The sequence below is a fragment of the Cyanistes caeruleus genome, chromosome Z, assembly GCF_971803275.1.
Source record: "Cyanistes caeruleus chromosome Z, bCyaCae1.hap1.1, whole genome shotgun sequence".
In the NCBI taxonomy this organism is placed as follows: domain Eukaryota; kingdom Metazoa; phylum Chordata; class Aves; order Passeriformes; family Paridae; genus Cyanistes; species Cyanistes caeruleus.
Genome location: NC_141732.1, coordinates 23,791,086 through 23,804,162, shown reverse-complemented (window position 1 = coordinate 23,804,162; position 13,077 = coordinate 23,791,086).

Genomic DNA, 13,077 nt, shown 5'->3' with positions numbered 1-13,077 from the left:
TAGAAATGAGAGATGGGAGAGAAATGGAACAATTTGGTTTATATTGAAGGAGGAGGTGGAAATGTATAGATTTCCAGGGAGGACTTCTGGAGGGGTCTCAGCATGAGGGCATGAACATCTGAGTAGTTCTGGAAGTCCTGAGATTGTTGGTTACTAACAATATATGACAGAAGAAATATCCCTCTACATACACCCAGTTTTACATCCTAAGGCAAAAGACAAAATGAGAGAATTACAGAATCATTAAGGCTGGAAAAGAATTCCAAGATCATCAAGTTCAACCTTTCATCAAAAACCAGCATGTCAACTAAGCCAGAGACCTGAATGCCACATTCTTTCATTTCTTGACCACTTCCAGGGATGGTGACTTCACCACCTCCCTGGGAAGTCCATTCTGATATTCCACCACCCTTTCAGGGAAGAAATTCTTTCTGCTGTCCAACCTGAATCTCCCATCATACAGCTTGAGCCTGTGCCCTCCTGTTCTGTCACTGGTACCTGTGGGAAGACTCCAGTGCCCACCTGGCTACAGCCTCCTTTCAGGCAGTTGTACAGAGCAGCAAGGTCTCCCCTGAGCCTCCTTTTCTCCAGGCTAAACACCCCCAGCTCCTTCAGCTGCTTCTCACATGACTTGTGCTCCAGACCCTGCCTGAGCTCCATCACCCTTCTCCGGACATACTCCAGCCCTTCAAAGTCCTTCCTGTCATGAAAGGCCCAAACCTGAAAACAGCACTCAAGGTGTGGCCTCACCAATGCCAAGCAAAGGGAGATAGTCACTGCCCTTCTCCTGCTGGTCACACTATTGCTAGTAGCACAAGGATGCTATTTGCCTTCTTGGCCACCTTGGCACAGCTGCTTCAGGTTCAGCCACTGTCAACCAGCTCCTCTAGGTTATTTCCTGCCAGGCACCCTTCTGGCTGCCCAGCCACTCTGTCCCCAGCCTGTAGCACTGCCTGGGGCTGTTGTAAGCAAAGCTCAGGACCCTGCACTTTGCCCTGTTAAGCCTCATACTGGCCCATTGATCCAGCCCATCTAGATTCCTCTGTAGAGCCTCCCTCCCTCTATCGAAACTGGTGTGATGACCAAACTGCCAGGGGAAGAGCTTGAACCCCTCATCCAGATCACTGACAAAGACTTTGAAGGCCCCAACACTGAGCCCCCAGGAACACCACTAGCATCCATATGCCAGCTGCATGTAACTCCATTCACCTCCAGTCTCTGGGCACAGATATCCAGACAGTTTTTAATCCAGTGAACAGTGCACCTGTCCAGCGAATGTTTGGCTAGGCAGATTTTTGGTGTGAATCAAAATGGAAGAATATATTTTAGTCTTCCTTTTGCTCACAGTTCAGGCTATCATATCTTGGTACCAGAACAGATATGAAGCACTGTAATAATTTACTTTTCATTGCTCAATTTGAATGAAGCAGTGTACCCAGCTTGTGGTCACTGATGTGGAATCAAATCCTATGCTGAATTAAATTGTAAGGCTGAATGCTTCCCTGTGCACACCCTTCACAAACCACAGTCAGCCATAGTTCTGCTTTATTTGTAATGCAATGGGTATGAACTGTTTGGAAATGATCACGGTTCTGGTGAAAAAAAAACAACAAAAGGAAAAAAAACCAACAACAACAAAGCAAAACAAAAGACAAAAAGAAAACAACCAAAAAACCTTGGGGGCAATTCAAGAGAAAAATAAGCAGCTTTAATCTGCATTTGCCTAAATATTTACAGAATATGCCTGCTATAAAAATATGTGTTTAATGTATTGAGTATTATTTTCTAAAAGCCTCTTCTGGGTGTAAAGCACATTAAAAAAATAATAGTTATTCAAAGCCAAAAGTAAACAGACACATACAAATAGTGTTCTCAACTTCTTGTCTGCTTTTCTGAGGCAAATTCTATTGTCAGCTACAATAATACAAGCAAGCGTGAATGAAATTGTCAGGTTTAGTGTACTTACTGTGGGAATTAGCCCATAGAATTCTGCATACATATAAAACAGAGAAGTTATCCCCTTGTTTATTGTAATGCAGTAATTTGGAGGGCAGCAGGGAAGCAGTTTTATATTAGGTAATTTAATTTCTTGAAAATTCAAACCTGAGGTGACTTCAGTTACTAGAAATCAGAGTAAATAGCAAGAATAGAAAGACCAGGTGGCACTTTTCAAAAAGTTGATCCTAAGGCCTTTTTGGAATCTGTAACATTTGACAGTCCTCAATGATTTCAAGAAGGCAGAGAGATCAGGTTTTGTGATATTAGAAGCATGCTTTTAGAACATGACAGAATAAAGAGTTGTATCTACATGGAATTATGCACATCTAGTGCACTTCTGTTCACATAATTTGTACATCCTTCTTAATGGTAACATCATGACTGTGCAAGCAGAAGCATGTTGAAGCATGGGGCAAAATATTTCTCCACCTGTACTATATATTTGTCTAGCGACCAGCCCTTGCCAAATCAATTGATTCTCATATTAGATAGTAAAAAATGATAGATTTTTTTTGCTTTCCAAAAGCAAGGACAAGTTTGAACTTACAGTGATTCTCTACACTGTTGCTTTAAATAGTGCACCTGGCAGTTAAATTAATTGGTTTATTCTAACAAACTGTAAACACAGTACAGAGAGCAGCAGGTATGACATAAACTGAATAGAAAGCAAGGCCTTTACCATCCAAAATCCTTTCACTTGAGACATGATGTGAACATGAGAAAAACCCCCAGCTTGCTACAACCTCTTTTCCAGAAGTCGTAGAGAGCAGTGAGGTGAGGTGAGGTGAGGACCCCCAGTCCCCTTTTTCTCCAGGGTAAACAACCTTATCTCCCTCAGCAGCTCTTCACAAGACTTGCATCCAGACAACAGCTCCATTGCCCTTCTCTGGACTCGCTCCAGCGCTTCAATGTCCTTTTGAAGGGAATGGCCCAGAAATGAAGACAGGACTCAAGGTGTGGCCTTACCAGTGCCAAGTACAGGGCATCAATCAGTGCCCTAGTCCTGCTGGCCACACTATTCTTGATACAGAACAGGATGGCATTAGCCTCCTTGGCCACCAGGGCACATGGCAGGCTCATGTGCAGCTGGCTGTCAACCAGCACCCCCCAGGTCCCTCTCTGCTGAACAGCTCTCTAGCCATTCTTCCCCCAGCCTGTAGCACTGTTGTGATCAAAGTGTAGGACCTGGCATTCATGCTTGTTGAACCTCATGAAACTCATGGTCGTGGCCCATAGATCCAGCCTGACCAGATACTTCTGGAGAGCCTTCCTGCCCTCACCAGATAAACACTCTCCAACGTAATGTTGTCCAAGAACCTCCTGAGGAGATGTTTAACCCCCTTTTCCAGGTTATTGATGAAGGTTTTAAACAGGACTGGAATAATACGTGTCCTGGGAATGCTCACTAGTGTCTGACCTCTGACTTGTTTTAGATGCATTCACCACCACTCCCTGGGCCCAGCCATCCAGTCAGCTTTTTAACCCATGAAGAAGCGTATCCATTCCCACTATGAGCACCTAGCTTCTCCAGGAGGATGCTGTTGAAAATGGTATCAGGAACTTTGCTAGGTAAAATCTAGGCAGAGTAGAGTATCTCTAGGTAGGCACACTGGGATTATGTCTAGGTACACACATGCACAACCCTTCCATCATCTCCTAAGCGTGTCACTTTGTCTTAGAAGGAGATCAGGTTGGTCAAGCAGGACCTTCCTTCCATAAGCCCATTTTGGCTGTGCCTGAACCCCTGGTTGTCCTGTATGCACCTCGTGACAGCACTCAGGATAAATTTCTCAGTGACCTTCCCCACCACTGACATAAGTTTGAAAGGCCTGTAATTCTCTGGATTGTCCTTCCAACCCATCTAGTAAATGGGCATTACATTGGTAATTTCTAGACAACTGGGACTTCTCCAACTAACCAAAACTGCTGGTAAATGATTGAACATAAAGTTAAAGTAGGGGAACAAATTCACTGCTTTTCCAGGCAACTACATTTTTTTCAACAGACTCAGTTGGAGATTATTACAATGATTAAGTTCTCCTTTGTAACTCTGTGTCAGTAAAAGAAGAGGTTGAATACACTGCTTACAAATAAATGAAAATTTTAAATATGCATAATTATTAAAATATGTGGGGGTATGGATTATCCTCAGAAAACATTGAGTGGCAGAATTTACAATACCAAGCTAATGAAATATATTTTATTAGCCTGCTTCTCCTTACTGCTTATAATTAAGCAGTCAAATGTTCCCTTACAATTCAGCATGAGCTATTAGTCTTCAGGCTCCAATAATTTGAGATACTTTGTTTTCTTTGAAGATTGTTTTTTAACAAGCAACCTAACATAAAAAAAAAAAGCAGGAATAGAAATGCACTATATGTGAAGAAAATCAGGTGTTCCTTTCTCTGTCAGAAGAGGTAAATACAAGAATATGTGTGGAAATTTTCAGAAATGCTTGATTCCACAATGGAACTGACTGGCCTGAAAAGTACTGAAAGCAGAAGAGGAAATTTTTGTAATTTCATGTGAAGGCAGATTGAGGAACAGAATTCCAGAAGCTGAGAAGATGAAAAATAATCATTGTCTTTGAAAATATAAAAAAAATAAAATTGAAAGAAACAGAGAAAAAGCAACTGTATTTAGCATAATATTATTTAGCCTGTTTCATTAAAGACAGTCTCAATTTAGTAATAAAAAATTAATACGGAACCTACTACAATATTGTACTAACACTAGTTATTTAAATGATGAAATACTGACGTGTCAAAATCCATGATCTCTGGTTGCTGACACCTTTGCACTCACTAACCCACCTTCCAAAGTATGCCACTTGAGTATTTATTCCCAGATAACTTTAAAACTGAGAAATGGTAGGAGTTTTTTCTTGTTAAAACCATGATGATCATGTGGCATGAAATGAAAGATAATCCCTAGTAATTGTTCAGAATGAGATATTGTAGCATGATAAATCATTTCACTCGGTATTTCAGAAGGGAAGTTCCCATTATGAGCTTCTTCTGTCTTGTCTGTTAGGAAGTAGGCATCTGATGATCCAGAGTCTTTTCCTATTAACCAGGAGAAAAATTTCCATTGGGATCCTAAGCTTCAGGGCCAATATTGTTATTTTGGTTCTGTAATAATGGGGAGTATCAAAATACAGAAAAAACAAAACCAGACAATACCTCTCACTTATTATTGCTTTCTTGACAGGAAGAAGCATACAAAAACATCATATCCACAGAGATATCTTGTTCAGTCTTTGCAAAAGGACCATCTAATTCTGATCCTTCCTGCAGTTTCATGGATTTCTTTTGATTAATATGTAGAAAGAGAAATGCTGCACAAGAGCATTATTTTTATTAGCATTTTTGGTCATGCTCCGGGTGTAAAATGGTATTTTTTATTCATTTTATGTTGGCAAAATTTAATTCTAATTGGTTTGTGCCTTTATTATGCATGTACTAATTGACAATGCAGAGTCAGGGACCAGCAGAAAGAATTTCAGATTAATTAAAAAAGAGTCCATGGGAATATTCACTTAATGGTGATAAAATAATTTTCAGCTGTATTCAATGTTATCTTAAAAATTACAAAGTAATAAATTTGGAAAGGGAGTAATTCTTATAATTTGTTGGTCTGTTGAACTGATAATGCATTGAGAATCTGACTTGTAAGTGGCTTATTTTACGGTGCAGTGAACTGATGATTCCAGAATACTTAAAGCTGACCCAGAATTAATCATGTTGAAACTACTGCAGGGTTACAAATCTGACATTGCTAATGAAAATGAAGTATTTTTCTTTACTTGCATGTTTGCTACCATTGGCAAGTGGTCTTACCTGCCTTTCACTTCTGAATGGCTGAATAAAGTTTTGGTAAGTCTCCTGTAACTTATTAATCACCTTAATGGGAAATTCTGTACATCTGTTAAAAAGAAAAGAATGAAGAGAAAGCTGAAATTTTACATGTTTTGACCAAACCTCTACAGATATGCACATTTCTTTGTCCCCTGATGTTGAATTGTGTTAGGTGTTGACTCCTGCCTGAAGTTACGTTTATTTCATGCATCTGCAAAGGATGGAACAGAACCTGACCCCTGTCTACAACTTTGACAACTTGTTGTGAAATATGCACTCAGTGGAAGTAAACTTAACAGGGAAATATAGCATTTGCATCTTTTGTGAGATTTGTGATAAATGAATCCACATTGTGGCAATGTGATTTGAAAATTTATAAGGATTGTTTACAAATTTGTTTGGTTTGCACAAGGAACCTTGTAAAAGATATTTCTTTCAGGGCTTGCTTTTCTGAAATGATTGTGAAAATTGAGTTTAGCAGTTTAAGTGTCTTTCTCCAGTCCAGCAGACTTGCATTTCCTTGGTTTGTTTCTTTGATTTATTTCTATAACTGTTGGTCCATGATGTAAGAGGAACTGAAGCTATCTAATCCCTTCCACCTTTAACTGAACTACCAGAATTTCTCTCCATCCTCTGTTACTTTCATTAAAAAAAAAAAAAAAAGGAAAAAAAAGAAAAGGAAAAAAATAAGAAAAAAGTGAAGCATTTATCCTTAATATTTTTTAACATCCTTAATACATTTTAATATTTTCCGCCACTCTTTAGGAATTCACTCAGTACACCTATAAATCTTGGTCCTAAAACACCTGTGAGTGTCGAGATGCAAAACATTGTCAGCTATGTGTGCAAGCAAATAATGCAGCCCTTGTAGGGTAAAAAATGTTTGAATTTCTTTCTCACAGTAGCATTAGCAATGACATCATGAAATTTCAGGGCAAATCAACATAAATATTTGACACATAAAAAGAAAGCTATCTGTTACTAAGGTGGGAGATTTCAGGCAAGTGACTCTCCAGTTTTGTAGTCTACATTTCCCTTACAGGTTCAGTGACACTTGTTTAGCTTTATGGATTCAAGAATAGAATTGAACATTGAGAGCAAAATAAATAAACCAGAAAAAATTGGAACAGGAATGTTTAGCTACTGCAGTTCTGTCCAAAGGTGGTGTTGTGGAATTCAGTATATACAAATAAAGCAGAGAAAGGAAAGCCAATTGTGCAAAATACACAGACCTCTGTATTACTGTACTAGCAACTGAAACAACCATTCATTCTTCAAGGAGGAGATATAACCCCTGTACTTTTTGGGCTGATATAAAATAGTAAATTGCTCCTAGTTCCGTGCCCCAGATTTGTTTCTAGATTTTGTGACACCAATAAATACGTTTTCATAAATACGTTTTTAGTAATGGCAAGTCACAATTTAAAAAAAAATGAACTTGTGAGGACCTGTTAAACCAGCCTGCACTATTATTTTTAAAATGTATTTTAATTCAAGTGTCTAACTTATAGACAAAAAGAAAGGTTTTTTCCTAGAATTCTTTTCTTCTAGACAAGAAATTTGATCGTGTATCATGTTGGCTGCAGGAAAAAAATATATCTCTGGACAAAACACAGCCAGGAGTCTGTGAGATCCACAGGACTGACCACTCTCTACACCTGCCTGAAAGGAGGTTGTACCCAAGGGGGAGTCAGTCTCTCCTTCTGGGAAACAAGTGGCAGACAAGATGTCTTAATCTTTCCCAGGGGACATTTAAATTGCAGATTAGGAAGAGTTTCTTCACAGAAAGGGTGATTAGATATTGGAATGGACTGCTCAGGGAGGTGATGGAATCACTAGGAGATATTTAAGGAAAGACTGGATGTGGCACTCAGTGCCATCGTCTGGTTGACAGAGTGTTGTCTGGACAGAGGTTGGACTTCATGATCGCAGAGGTCTTTTCCAAATACAGGTCATAAATTCTGTATTCTAGAGATATATAGTATTATATATTTTTTTCAGCCCCAAAAATAAGCATACCAATTTTAAAGTGTAGTGTTTCTAATATAGTTTCTCCACAAATTTATGAAGTAGTTCTGCTATTCAAAATCATTCACAATTCTAGAAATTCGGAGCTCCATTGCAATTAAAATAAAAATAAAAAACTTTACTCTTCCAAGTTCTTATCTCTTATTACTCAAATAGAAAAATAGAAGATAAAGCTTCAATTTTAAACAGAATAATAGCCCAGCAGTGACAATCTCCAACAGTTACACAGGCATAGCTCTGCTATGTGTGAATTTGAACAAAGTTTAAAAAAATTGAAGAATATTGACTTAGCTGCCAGTTTTGATTGATATGCATGGTCACTGAATATTTAATTATAGGAATCACAGGAATCTAAAACAGAGGCAGTAGGCCAGAACCTACCAAACATCATTTTTTTCCCCCTGTATTTCAGTCTGGTTGCAAAAATAAAATAAAAAAAAAATACCTCAAGGTCTAAAGATTAGAACTTAGGAAAATTTTGAAAGTCCTCTTGTCATCCTTACACAACCTCTCACCAACAAACTAGAAGCAGTAAATATGGCAAAAACAAGAGCTACAAAACCAGGGCTGCCAAAGAAAATCTCTAGTACCTGCAAGCAATTTTCATAAACTACCAAGTTTCCAAACATGAATTCACAAATTATGAAAAAAATAATTCCATTGGGCCAATTTAACTTCTAGACCTCCTCTATATAGTCTTTTATTTTGCAGTTGCATTCTTGTGCACATTGATTTTTTGGAAGCTCTGAAGGAATATTAGAACATAGATTCTTACTAGAATGATTGTGGCTTTGAGGGGGTTGTTGATTTTTTGGAAAGTTTTGTTTCATTTTTTAAGATGGACAAATGGCATCCTCAGTTGAAGGCTTATAACAAAGTGAATAAATAAAAAAAGCATTGAGAAAGGTTCGCAGCCAAACCACTTTGATAAGGAAAAGTGCTGTCTACCATAACACAATCCAGAAGACTTGCCAAATGAACTTCAACATCAAATTCAGAGCTGCATTTGCCTATGAATTAGCAAAAAATATTGGTATTTTCATATGAAATCCACACGTTTTTCCAAGCATGTTATCTGTTTTTAGCCTATGTCCTCCATGGGGGAGCAAGATATCCAGAAAATAAATGTGTTTTAGCAGCAGTAGGATATTTTGTTATTGTTGTTGATATGAAAACTAAATAAAAAGAGAGACATTTCTATGCAGAATTTGAGTTATTACAGACAGTTATCATATTTTAAAAACTCCTTTAGTAAACATTTCAGTGATACGTATTTGACAAATCACTTTTAATCTTTTTAGACAATTTAATGGCAACTTGAAGGCTGACCTGATCTTCCCTTACAATGGTTGTCTGGGCAACAAACAGTTTTTTACGCTCCTTGGCAACAGATCATTTCACAATAGTGTACTAGTGTGAAAGACTGTACAAAAATAACCTAATTAGTACCATAGGATATTGATAATTTTCTAGATTAATTTTTCTCAGGAAAGAAGTCCATGGCTTTTTGTGGACTTTTTGCCTGCTTCTTGTTTTTCTGTTTCTGTTTCTTTTCCATCAAGGAGCATTAACAATAGGTTTTAAAAAATCTGTAGGAAAATTCACAACATCTAAATATTTAATATTTACTCTTTTCAAATAATTAAAGGTCCTAAAGTTCTCCTAGTAAAGTTATCTAAACACTTGCATTTAATCTTGGAGAATGGTTGATGATATCACACTTAATTACTCAAGACCAAAAAGTCTTGACAAAGTATTCAAGTATTTTCCTTCAGGTAAATAATGCAGTATATTCTCTAAATCACAACATTTACTTACAAAACTAGAGTGCTTTAAGTGAATGGTATTTTCCCCACAGCATTATAGTTAAGCTACCTGTCCAGGATGGAAGGGAAAGACTAAACACAGCAAGGCCTTATGTCTGCTGTAGAACATCAAATCCACTTCTTCCAGTTCTAAGACACTGTGTTTCTTAACCCTTCCTTCCAGAAATGTTCCATTTGTACAAATACCTGTGCATTAGGGGCTGCTACAGGGATATTTCTGTCACTCTTGCCTGACTGTTTGCATTTTTGTTGTTCTTATGCCATCTCTTTCTTTGATCTGACTAATATTTCATTATTCACATTGATTACTCTGTATTATTCCTTGAAGCTCAGGAAGCTATAACATCCTAGGAACCTTAATTAATGGAGGAGCTACATCTGAAAACTGAAGACTCTCTCCTGGAATACTACATGGTAATTGGAGTCTAGGCGAGTCACCTGGAGCGTCAGCCCCTCATGTGCGGCAAAGTGTTCAAAATGTAGGTGAAAAAACATAGAATAATAGAGCACTGTCTAAGTTTAGCATAGTCCATTAAACAGGTATCTCACTTATTCTGAATACAAATCTCAAGAAGAATGAGGACCCTAAACCAAATAAGCAATAAATGAAACCAGAGATGCACCTGAATTAGATTTTTTTTTTCAAATGCTTATATGTTAGATGTATAATTTAAGTATAAGTGTATCCTGAATTATATCCTATCCCAACATAGCTTATATTGACATTTAAAACACCAGAGTATGATTAAAGAAACAAACAAAGAACAATGAAACCCCAAAAAAACCATAAGCAAAACCCCACCAAATAACAACAAAGATCATTCAAAAAATAGGAATGTAAGATGAAAAATTCAGATTGTATGAAAGTCATGGAAAATATGCAGGATATCTGTGGATAAACCTCCAAAGTTTAATGTTTCAAAACCAATGAATACATTTTAAAGCAGTTAACAAGAATACTAAAAGTAACAGAAAGTGGTAGTTTTGCTGTTAAATTGAATATCTGAGTGACTTTTTTTGCTCATGCTTCTTCTTCTGCTCTTCTTCCATGACCTCTTTGTCTCATCGTGGCTCTGGCATGTACCTGAGGAGGGAGGCAGCACAGTCAACCACTCACACAGATCAACTAAGAGAACACCGCTACCCACATCACCATAACCAAGAAGAAAAGTGCCTTTATTTCTCCTTGTTAGTGGCTGAAAGAGGTTGAGTGTGCCTGCTATAAATGGTCTCCACCCCTAGTGAGTTCTTCTTTGAACAGGGTGGATTATATGCTTTAATCCACATACCATAGCTGTGCAATATGCAGTAACCCACATATGAGCCACTCACCACAGCTATGAACCTTGTGCGCAGACACAGGAAGGTCACCCACTCACTACAGTGAGTACCTTCCAGCTGTGACTCTGGTGTCATGTAGAACTAGATTGTCATTCACAGGCTTGACCACCACGGGACTAATTATAAATGAGATGACTCATCTTGATCAGCTTCTGTGTAATAAGGATAAAAATAGGGCCACTGGTATTACAGTGATAACAAGCTACTGCAACAACAGCTCTGAAATTATTGAATCTGCTAAAATAGCTGAACCCCGACATTTTCTAAGAGGAAGCAAAAAATGTCATCTTAAAACAATGGCTTGAAAACGTGGGGTTTTTAACTCATGAATTACAATAGTTTTCCCATTGGAAATACTAGAAAAAGGCATTTGAGTCCAAAGACAGACCACTCAGCTGTGTAGTCTAAAAGGGGAAATTGCACAATAGTGTATGTTCATGCACAAGGCTTCTGCATGTCAATTCATGTTTTGTACGCCTTAAATTATAAACAGGTGTTATCACTAGGTACCTATTTTAGAAAGTGTTAATAATGAAACAAAGAGAATTCCCTCCTTTTGCTGTGAATTTTTGAAGTGAAATTATTGCTTGGACACAAAAAACTGTTTCCCCTAAAATTACAGAGAAGAAGAAATAGAATTTTCTTTTAAGCTTTAAATGGCTTAGCAAAATACAAGGGAGATATTAGCTGCTAAAACCTATGGATGTGGAAACAGGCAGGGTTTTGACTCTATTACCTAACAGGAGAGAATCAGATATATTTTTAAATTGTCTGAAGGGTGAAGAGATGCTTGCCAGATGCATATGATGTATTTCAAATGCTGTATGATCAACTAAATTCATGTGACCAATTTAGAGTCTCCATTTCTATTAATTTATCATGAGGAATTCCCATAGTAGCCAATTCATTGTGCCTGTAGCCTCAGAATGCCAATATGGCACAAGACAGTTATTTTAAGATTAAAGGATTCTCAGTCTGAGCCACTGGAGCTTGAAGGAAAATTCATCCATTTGACTGCTAATGCCATGAAAATGGGAACAAAATGGGTTGTGGATACCTACATTTCCTAAATGAAATTTGTTTCCAACTAGAAACTAGATGTGGGAAAAATATTTCCTATAATGTGATTAAAAAAGAAACAAGGGGAGAAAAATCTATCCATAAGTGATAAAAATTTCAGATTTCATAAATCAGAAAATGGCAATTTCTGAAAGTCAATTCAGTCAGCTCCCTCCTATTTCTAATAAAGCTCATTTCCATCCCTTATAAAAGTAGCTGAGATATTTCACATTATCATGTTTTAATTCTTAAACCATGATTTCTTATTTTGTTGAGAAAGCTCTGTTCCACTGGACATTACAAACATTGAAGACATATCTGCTCTGAACAATTCAAATAGATTGTTTCCATAGATAGTGTAAAGATAAAGATATTCACAACTAGATTCATACTACCCATTCTGTTTCTCTTTGAATGGGATGATTTCTATCTCTCCCTCTCTCTTTTTATCTCCTTTTACTCTCTCAATCCTCCCATTGGCTCTTCTAACTTTATAATTATACAGGCAACTAGTCTGAAAGATTTTGATCTTTCCAAGGATGAAGTAAAATGCAAAAAATCCTTTTGAGTTTAGCTAAAGTTGTCTGCTTGCTGGCAAATTGAACTAGCTGTTATTTGTGTATAAACAGCAGACTAAAATCTCTGTGTTGATTTCAAGTACAAATATTTATAGAATTTTTAAATAGCATCTTTGAAAGTATCCAACTGTATAAGTGAAAAAAGCCTGGTGCTTGAAAGTCAAAAGTCACTTAGGTGTCTTATAGAGTTGTCTTCTGTTTCAGGAAAGAAAATGTGGTGAAGACCTGGTCTAAAGATACACTTTAAATGGATATCAACAAAATACAAAAGTCCTATATTGCGTGAAAAACACATTGTGTTCTTGAGATTACATTTTTATGGCAAAATGTAGCTTGAAACAACATTTAATGGCTATACTGTAAATTATTAGAAGATGAAAGGTCTCAAGG